Here is an 8,923-nt window from a genome sequence, read left to right as displayed (position 1 = left end):
ATCTTTTTATTTGAAAATATCCTTATAAACTCTAAAATGTTTTAAGCACTCGAAATTGCAATCATTGTAAAAAATAAAATTCAAGGATCACAATTTAATATTCATCTAGGTTTGTATTTCTTTAACAACCAAATAATCCTTAAAAGTACAAAATTTTGTATCACATAATTTCTTTATTATTATATTCTCAGTTTATAAAATAGGAATTAGTTAAGGTCAATATATTTTTAAAAAATTTCAACATTTTCTTCCACTGTACAGCTTTAAATATTTCGAAATGTTCAATTCCGAGCTCCACACGCTCTCCCACTCTCCACTCTTTTTTGGGGAGCCCTCTCTTTGGCTCCTCTCTTTCTCTTCCTGCGCCCATGGCTTTGTATTGTTGTTTTGTATGCTATGTGCTGCTGCTAATGCCTGCCTTATCGCACTCATTGCCCTCGCCTGCTGTGGCTGCCTTGCTGCCTCTCGCTCTCGCCAATGCCCCTAAATGCGGGTTCCCTGCTTTTAGCTACGCCTCTCACTGCAGCAACAGCAACAACAACAGGCGTAGAAAGTGGGCGGAGGGGTGGGGGCCAGGCCGAGGCAGAGGCCATGCCGGATTGTTGTTGTTGTTGCCGCGACCTCAACTGTTCCTCGATTGGTGTTGTTGTGGTTGGCCGACTGGCGGTTGCAGGCGACCGCAAAAAACGTACACTAAATCTGGAAATATGTATGACAAAAAAAACAATTTATATTAAGAAACGTTTAAAATATAATTTCAAACCTAAGCTAATTAAAAAAGAATTTGGTAATCCGACAAATGGAAAGCGAATTTTTGTTGCTTGAAATTCTTAAGCTTGCCGTTAGAAAAAAACCTGAAATTGTTTAAAAATTAAATTAAAAATTAACTATTATGTATTTTAGATTATCCAAAACCTATATTCCTCTTTAAATAAACAATAAAGCTATTCCAAATAAATGAAATTGTCTAATCATATCAAATCTGAGTATATTTAATAAAGATTAAGGGAATGAATTGCAAAAATTTAGGTTTTCATTGTATTGTATTATCATTGTGTTTATAAGATAACAAATTCATAAGTTTATAAATATAATTTGATAATTTAAAGTATAAGTTTAAAAAGTTGCTTAAATTGTAAAACAAAGATTAGAAACTGAATAAAATAAATTGATAGCACTAAACAAAAATGCTGGAAAGTTTTAAGTGACATTGTTGAAATAGTACCAATACCAAAAAAAATTGAGAAAATTAACACAGCTTAAATTTAATAGATCTTGATTATTACTTTGGTCGTGGGTAATATTCTCAATACTTTTCATGGTAGTTTTACAAATCAAACATGAAATTCACGCATAAATCAGAATGAAGTAAATCGAAGCCTAGAAACAAATTAGAAATTCCTCTAAAATTTCAAAATATCATGCGTATTAGGAGGGGAGCCCTCGAACCCAGACACACTTTCATGCCTATCGCGAGGACGCGAACATTAAAATCATGCCGAGACGCGTGTAGAATTTCAGGGAGACAAGTGAACGCTGGAGCCGAGCCGTGAGAAAAATCCATAGGGAAAGACTTTCCCCTGGTCACCGTCTCGACTTTGGATCTCCGTGGCACCGTTGCCCCTTGCAAATTCCCGAGACGTCGCGCCAAAAAATATTCAAAAACGATCGTAAAATTATGTACTCGAGCTGCCCTTTAATGGCTGATTAAAAAATTGTTACATTTGAACCAGGACGAGTCGTAAAATGACTTTGGAGTGGAATTTTGGGAGGCTCGGTCGGTGTTTTTATGGCATTTTTATCGTCATTTGAATAGGCGGCACCAACGATATGTTTGGACATTTTGAGAACATTTTAACGATCGTTGATCAATTGGAAAAGTAGGCGACACTCAAGTGGTTCGCTTCGAAAAGCCAAACCGAATTCGAATTCAAATGGTCCGTACGTTTCCAAATACAACGAGACACGAGTACTCATACTCGTACGTAGACATAAATCGCATAACCTTTGTGGGCATTTAAAACCAAATAAGTGTATGTTATTAAATATACGAAAAATCTAGGCTGATAAGGTGCTCTTGGGATCGCTTTGAAGCCGGTCTGAAGTGGGGGAACTAGACCGGACCTTTCCCTAGACACATGGGGACGGAGGTTGACGCCTCTCCGCGTTCGCCTCATTTATTTCATTTTTTTAATTATTCGTATTCGTATATTTTCGTATTCGACTTTGGTTGCCCCAACACTCTCGATCGGGAACGAACGAATTTCAATTTTTCAACCATAGCAAAAACAAGTATTTCGAAATGTTCAATTCGAGCTCATTTGCCTGCATGTGCCTGGGATCCATAATGGAACTTTAACCTTGAAATTATTAATTGCCATGTTTGAAAAACTGGCACAGACGTCACAAGGGTGATCGGCTCAATAAAACACGCGATTCGCGCATGTGGAGGACCTAAATAATATATAATTTCATGAAATTATTTTTTGTCGTTATAGAATATTGTTGAAAAACGTATCCAACAAACTAGACTCAACAAATATAGTACCCAATTCCAACTCTGTTCATCAGTTTTCTGATCTGGTGTCAAGCTGGGAACTTGTGAATTCAAAACTAACCTAAAAAGTTCTCACACTTGACTTCTGAATTTACCTTCTTGTACTCCCCATCTGAGTTCACCCTCTGTTCCTGTGACCCCAAGCTGGCAATGTTATGCCTAGTTAGGTGCGATAAGTCTGGGCTCTATAAACAAAATGCATTGAGTACAAATGCAAATAACAGTAAGCGGCCCCAAAAACACCGACTTTAATGGTGGAATACGCTTTATAAAGTGAGTCAGGGCTGAGTGCCCCGCCCGGCTGAAAGTTCCGAAGATTGGGCGGAGTTTCGGAGGAACGGAGTGTCAACAAACATGAATATCCCCTTCCAGAACCATCTCCCGAGCCTATAAATCATCCAACGAGCCATGGCGATGCTATGCTAATGATGTGATTTATTACTAGTCCTTAGGAAAAGGATAATCTTGTGGGTCTGCGGGCTAGGAGGTGCCCTGTTTCACACTCGATCTCCGAATGTCAATGGGCCGTGGCACAGTTCTCCGGTTTTGTGAGCGGAACATATCGAATGCCCATTGTTTATGGCGAAAAGTCGTTTAATAAGTTTTATATGGTTCACCCAAGACATTAGTAAATCCACTGAGGCCCAATTCAAACAGAAATATTCTTATTTGTATATCCCACGAGACCGCAACACGTACACACAAATTAAGGGGTTTTTGGGGAACAAAGTTTGGCTCAAAACTATTTTGACATATTTATGGTACCCGAAAATGGGTTGCCTCGGGGAAGGTTCCCCTCACCCCGCCCGCAAACAAGTGTCAACTGTGGCGAGTGTCTCACATATCAGGACGATCATCATCGATGGTTCTCCGGTGCCGATGTATTTATGCATTTTTAATATTTTCGTGTACATCGCGGCCATAAATATTGCACTGGTAATCCAATACGCCACGGATCCATTTCATCCCTAAGTCCCAAGTAGAGTGCGTATTCCCCTATCTTTGGATACAAGTCGTTTGACTCCTTAAGCGCCAATTATCAGCATCGTTATGTGGTAGGCATTCAAATAAAAATTCGACAATAAACCGAAGAGATCCCTTTCGTCGAAGCATTCAATTCAAGTGGCCTGCGGTCTACCCCAAAGTTGTGCTCTTATCAAAACCCATTAAATGGCCGTTGAGAACATGTCTTTAACACTCTTTTAATGCAACAATAACCAACTCAATTGAATCTGGTTATCTTCAGATGCTGGGCGGTAGATACGAAAGTGGAAAAAGTCAAGATTTAGCCAAGTTTGCTTTGACAAACGAACTCTTCAGATATTTTAAAAAGCCGGGAAATTAGACGTACCATATCATATATTAAATTAAATGGCATAATATAAAATGTATAACTAAAATCCCATATTTTTAAAGGTTCTGTTATATTTAGTAGTAATGATAATAGGAAAATGAGATGTACCATACCATATTTAGATTTTAATTGAAATGAAACAGCATTACAAAAAATTGAGATTGATACTTTTCCTTTTTTTCTGTTGCATTTAGTTGTAATGAGTAAGGTCTTAAGAACCTTCTGGTGTTCATATGCCATTGGCGATTAGGTAATTTTCCAATTTTATGCAAATATAATTTACATGACTTACTTATCCAATTTGTAAAAACAACACCCCAACATGTGATGTTGATTTAAATGTAAACACTTAGACCATCATTAGGTAATGTGGTCAGAAGGACTTGATGCAACTATTCCCGACTGTCTTGCTGAACATATTTCCTGCACATTGGCGGCGGTTGTGAAAAGTTTTTCCCATTTTCCCACAGCCGGACAAACAAAAAACAGCAATTGAACCTATTTAAATAGACTTTGTATTGGAAACTGTCAAGAAGCCACGATTAAGCCGCACTGATCAGTGCTAATCGGCCGGCCAAGCCGCAGACGGCTGCCATTTGCCCTTGGATGGGATCAGGTAGGATTCCCATTCCCTTTCCCATTCCCATCTTACCTTCTAGGGGTTCTTAGAGCACCAGGTAGGGAGATAGTTGAAAGGTAAACAGGACAAAATGGCAACACGCGCCGACACGATACAAATTGATCGTGACAAAGGGAGGGGGTAGGGGACTGGACAGGACATCCAGGGGATGCGGTTGTTATTGTTATTGCCGCATCCGTGCTCACGTCGTCCTTTTGAGGTCCTTTCGCTCTCGGCCCAAGCAAACAAACAACATTATGAATTTGTTTTCGCTGACAACGTCAGGAAAAATATTGTCCCTTCCATTGTTGGCTTATATAATTTTGGAAAATATGTTTTTACTTTTCGTCGTTAGCCGAGTACCTAGCGCTGGCGCTTTATAATTAGGGCGTCCACTTCAAATATGATGATTTTTTAATGGTCCGCCTGAGTGACACTCGCGGTGGGAGTTCTACTAATGGGGAGACTATTTTAAAGACTAGGTTCTCAGTGAAAACTCTTCGATGATTCTTATTCAAAATATCGACAAAATTCGTCTTTTTAAGAGGGAAGGAATATTTCTATCCTTTACTATTTTAAAAGATTTGTAAGATTTGTAGATCTAAAAAAGTTCTTTTTTTTAACAATATCTTTAGTTACCTATACACCTACCAAATATTTTAATAAAATAATTAGGACCAAAAATAAAATAATATTTTTGTTTTTGACATTAGAAAGGATGATTTGTCAAAATATCAGTACAAAAAGTATGGTGTTTTGAACTTCTTTATAAAATATATCATTTGGCATTTAAATGTTTTAAAAATGGGGTTACTCTATGGCTCTAATTACCGTGCGATGCATGGGAATTTATCAATAAGATAAATGGAATTCCCCCATTAAAAACCAATCCCAAATAGATGAGAAAATAGAGCATTCCCATTCATAAAAGGAATGAATCAGCACACCGGAATTTCCCAGTCCTGGCCGAAATTTATGAATGAAAGACGCGAACGCAAAACGGACACTCCACCCAAGTCCTAAACTCATTAATTTTTATGCGGCAAACAAATGCGGACAGTGAAAGTAAGGTTGGGTAATTAAAGTTCGGCATTGTAGAACAATGCAAGTCGGAACGATGACGGGGCACTGGAATTGGGATAGGGACTGGGACTGGGACTGGGTCTGGCACTGGGCATATCCTGTCAAACACACATTACGAGGAAGGTGGACAGGTAACCGTCCGACCGGCAACAGGTACTCATTGAAGACCCAGTTAAGAGACACGCGCGGATACTCATCCTCATCCTCCCATCCCCTGCGCTGTAGATATGGCCCTATAGCCTCTATGTTTATATGGAGTAGGTGCGGTTTTTCCTAGACTTTGGCGCATTCTGTGGATGTGTACAGAGCACAGGGAACTGGAACTGGAACTCGAACTGAAACTGGGATAGGGACGTGGCCAGAGCAATTAACAATTAAGACAAACACGAGTGTCTTGTATCTTGTATCTTGTCTCTGGCCGATTGTTGTTTGCCGTGCATTCTGTTTGCCTTTCGGAATCTCACAAAAATTCCCTTTATACTACAATTTTTACTTGGCTCTCTGGTGTTTTCCTTAATGTTAATGTTAATGTTTAATGTATGTGACTGTCCGTCATTCTGGTTTGTTTGTCCTCGGTTTGGTTTTGGTTTTTGCGGTGTTTGTTGTCGCGGTTTCCTCCATGGTACCCAAAAGTAAACCCCGACTGTTTGCAGATGCATTTTGCTAAAGAGATGCACGTGTCAGGGGAATCGGATGGTATTGGGATTGGGGTTCCTTCGAGGTTTCCTTGGAAAATCACTGGGCTGAACAGCAAAAGGCAATTGTCGGTTAAGTACGAGAATTTGCTTGCCTTTATTACATATGGTTTTTTTCATCTTTTTTTTATAATTAATTTTCAATATGGCTGACCTATGGCAGGAAGTGTTGTGTGTATATGTAAGTATGAATTTATGGGTACAATGTATAGTATAAAGCCTCACTACATTTATTTCTTTTGTTTTGGAATTCTTTTCAGAATTGCTTATTTTTCTTGAATAAGTATTTCTTTTTATTTTTTCCCCACATTTGTATATATACAAAGTATGTATGTATGGTGGTTGTTGTAGGGGTCTGGGCGATAAGACCGTCGTTGTTGTCGTCGCCGCAACTCAACGACCGCAGAGGCAACAACTTGTAGGATCGCCGAGTGGAGCGGCAGCGGTACCAAAACCAGGGAACCAGGCCCCAGCATTTGACTGGCATTTTGTTTTTCAGTCGCTCGAAAGACTATATATACATATATATAATAATATATATATATGCATGGGCACAATTTAAATTGTACGAGTGCCAGCACACATACATTATATGTGGCCACTTGTTGGGTGACACTGGCTGGAGCTCGAAGGCATTGCCCCACCCTTCGGATGGACGGAACCCAGAGTTTTGTGCTTTTCGGGTTCGTTGATCGTCATGCTGGTTTCATGTAATCGTCATAATTTTCCCTACTTTTCCTTTTCCGACTTGGTTACTTTTCCTTTATCTTTTTTTTTGCGTTATGTTGCTACAAATAAGTCTTGTAAGTTGGTGATCTATACTAATGGAATAGGGTTCTACATTTATTTTGTTTTTCCAATAAATATGATCTTCCTATAAATAAACAAATTACAATATTGTAAATATAAAACACTTTTAAAAATATAAAGCTCATTTTAAAAATTATTTACTAAAATACTTTTTTATCACATTTATACTTTTATATCAAAAGTCATATTTAATTCGCAACTCATAACAAAAGTGACTGCGCATAAAAAAAAACCATGACCAATAATGATATTTCTTCCTCAAAGTGATGACTTATAGCATGCTACATTTCGCATACTTGTAGCTTTTCATAAATGATTGACTTTTTAATTAAATGGCATTTAGTTATGTAATAACTTAACTAAGTACAACCTAATTCGACTCTGGGGAACTTACAAAGTGGTCCAGGCGGAGCAGGCCAGATTCCCAGGCATATTCCCACTTCAATTGGAAATACGCTGTAGGTTAGGTCCAGATTCCAGAATTGGGTGTTCGGATCCGTTGCGCTCATTATGAGGGGCGTTCGGCACATGTGGTTTACATCGATGATGATGACCGGGGCATCTGGCGATCCCACGCGCTAAGCAAGCGTTAAATTTCGGTTTCGAAACTGGACGGACTGGACGGACTTCGAGGGGGCGTTAACCCGGCAAATGAAAGTGTCACACAGGTCACGCCGACGGATCACAACTCTTTCGAGGAAGCGGATGGCTTTCCCAGGCGCCCCGACTGCCGATTATGTTGGTTAAACTCACGTCGCTTTTGTGGTTAAACACACATTTAAAGGATTTCCCTTGCGCCGGCGCAACTTTCCTTTCCAATTTTTCCACACTAAACGGGTTTTCTACGGTTTCACGCCCCTTGAGACTGGCAGAGATCACTGTGATAATCGCCAGGCACGGCCCACGAATCCTCCGCAGCTCAGCTCACCTCACCTCACCGGTGTTCCGGATGGGATGGGATGGGAGTGGACCCGACCGACCGGACCCGCATCCGAGCTCCGACCTACTACTACAACTTTTCAAATGCTACTCGGCCCGGAGCCACCCAAAGCAATGCGAGTAAAACATTCTTGATTAAAACTTATCAGAGCACAATTCATATCACCTTTTCAAAAACAGCAACAACAGCAGCAAAGTAACGATTGTACTTATTATCGGCGACGCAACCGTCGAACTCATTGCGCCGTGTACTCGGTACTTTGGCGTAGTTTGGCTGTCGCCGGTTCCGCTGATTGGACGCAGCCAAGATATGGCTATCTGAGCCGGGCCCGATTCGAGTTCGATTCCCAGCCCCACAGACGCCACCTTCGACGGCCTGGTGGAGCGAGCAGGACGACGGCACAGATAGAGCGAGAGACCCATAGAGGGCGATACCAAAACACGATTTGATTAAGTTGCATCACGCGCCGCTCGCGCGACTATCCTTATCGGGGCAACTCTGCGACTTGGCGAATCTACACACTTGTACATGTGCCAGGCCGAGTCCTTATCAACTCTGGTTTGGCCAGATTTCGATTTGGTGACGACAGCATCGAGAGTCCGACCAGATTGCCACTATCGCGGGGACTAAGCTCCTCGTTAAAAAGTGGTAATGGGTGACCCGGATTCCTCATAAAATAGAATAGATAGGGTTCCCAAGAAATTAAAGGATCGTATAATAATTGTATTTGTTTGTAATAAATATTCGAAAATGTATATTTTCAGATTGTATTTACATTTCAAAAGAAATTTAAGACTCATTTACTTACTGGATAAGATCTTCACATTCATAAACTTTTTTAAAAAGGAAACACCGTTCTCTCAAT

The 8,923-nt window shown here is 40.1% G+C and overlaps 1 long non-coding RNA gene across 1 annotated transcript; it reads right to left on the bottom strand.

Annotated features, from left to right (window-relative positions):
• Positions 1-93: 93 nt before the first annotated feature.
• On the bottom strand, positions 94-8,728 carry LOC139353242 (uncharacterized). Its single transcript, XR_011604414.1, has 2 exons — positions 7,513-8,728; positions 94-699 (listed from the first exon to the last, which is right to left on the bottom strand). It is a non-coding gene; the product is annotated as an uncharacterized lncRNA (long non-coding RNA).
• Positions 8,729-8,923: the final 195 nt, after the last annotated feature.

The sequence above is a fragment of the Drosophila suzukii genome, chromosome 3 (genome assembly GCF_043229965.1).
Source record: "Drosophila suzukii chromosome 3, CBGP_Dsuzu_IsoJpt1.0, whole genome shotgun sequence".
In the NCBI taxonomy this organism is placed as follows: domain Eukaryota; kingdom Metazoa; phylum Arthropoda; class Insecta; order Diptera; family Drosophilidae; genus Drosophila; species Drosophila suzukii.
Note: the sequence above shows the minus strand (reverse complement) of the source record. Positions and strands in the feature narration are given on the sequence as shown.